Genomic DNA, 1,601 nt, shown 5'->3' with positions numbered 1-1,601 from the left:
CTCACCACTGACTCATGTATGGGCTCAAATATTATTGACTCATGAATATTCAGGTTCTTGGTTTCTCTTGAGAAGTCCAAGGACCTGCTCATATTGGGTCTATTCCCCTGCCAGGCAACCATTAGCGGCTGCTTGAGTACTATCCCTGTGATACTGATCTCTCTTGTCACCTGACCATGAGGCTTCATGTCAGTTGAGGTGTATCACTGGGATTGAACTGCCATTGTTTTACTTCCCCCATTTATATTACCTTCCTGGTGAGTGTCAGCACTGGAGGTGGACAGCCCTGCTCTGGTGGGCAACCCTCTGGCATCCCCAATAATAGCTACCTTTGGTCGAACCCTTATTATATGAAAAGCAGTAGACTAACAATTTTTCTTTTTTTTTTTTATTAAATGATAGCTGTGTACATTAATGAAATCATGGGGTACAGTGTAGTATTTTCATATATAATTTGAAATAACAATTTTTCTTATACCTAGTTTTTAATCCTCATAAAAAATTATGAGGCAAGTATGGATATTTGCCCCCCTCCCCCTTTTTTTTTGAGACAGAATCTTACTCTCTCACCCTCACAGCAACCTCAAATTCTTGGGCTTAAGTGATTCTCTTGCCTCAGCCTCCCAAGTAGCTGGGACAACACGTGCCCGCCACAACACCCACCTATTTTTTAGAGACAGGGACTCGCTCTTGTTCAGGCTTGTCTTTAAATCCGTGAGCTCAGGCTATCCACCTGCCTTGGCCTCTTACAGTGGTAGAAATATAGCCGTGAGCCAACGTCCTGCCCTATGATGCCAAGTACGAGCTGTTATCTTCATTTTACAAGTGTGTAAAGTAAAGCTTGCAAAGACTAAGTGATAACATTGACATTCAAACCTTGAACTCAAAGCCTAAGTCCAAATTTGGGGCATTTATACTTCATATTGCACGCTTTCCCAACCACTAAGTTTTGCAACAATAGAATTACTGCTATAATGCAGTACTTCACCCCCTTTCTCTGTCCCTATGGGGCTGAATGCCAGGAAGAGGGGCTGAGCACCAGGTAGGACTCAGGAACACAGTCCAGCCCCTGTCATGTCTTGTGGTGCATATTATTCTCTGCTAGCATCAGTCTGAGCTGTTGCTGTGTTTGTTCTGAGAGGTACAGCTGTTCTAGAGAGGTCACTGTGACTCTCATAAATTATCAGTCTTGGCATTTGAATGTGTGCGTGTGCATATACCTGAGCTGTCCTGGCGCTATTCCTGGGGAAGCTCACATAAAAGGGCTTGAGCTCTAGCCTCACAGTTCAGCTGTCAGGCCAAGGAGATGTGGAAGAGGCTGATCCTGTGGGCTGGTGAGTGGGGCAGGTCCTAGCAGTGTCGGAAGGTACCATGCTTCAGAGTTTGTCATCTCTCTGGTGCCTAAAAGAGTGATCTGGGACTTAGAGAGCATGGAATGGGACATAGTGAAGGGTCACAGGAACCTAGGAAGGAATGTTCAGAGCAGTGGTTTTGACCCTGGTTGCACATTAGAAATTCTTAATGCCTGGGTTCTACCTTGCACAAATTAAGTCAGAATTTCTAGTGGAGCAGCCAGGATATCAATACTTTTTACTTTGCAG

The sequence above is a fragment of the Otolemur garnettii genome, unplaced genomic scaffold (genome assembly GCF_000181295.1).
Source record: "Otolemur garnettii isolate 467f Iridium unplaced genomic scaffold, OtoGar3 scaffold00521, whole genome shotgun sequence".
NCBI lineage: Eukaryota > Metazoa > Chordata > Mammalia > Primates > Galagidae > Otolemur > Otolemur garnettii.
This window is presented reverse-complemented; position numbering follows the sequence as displayed.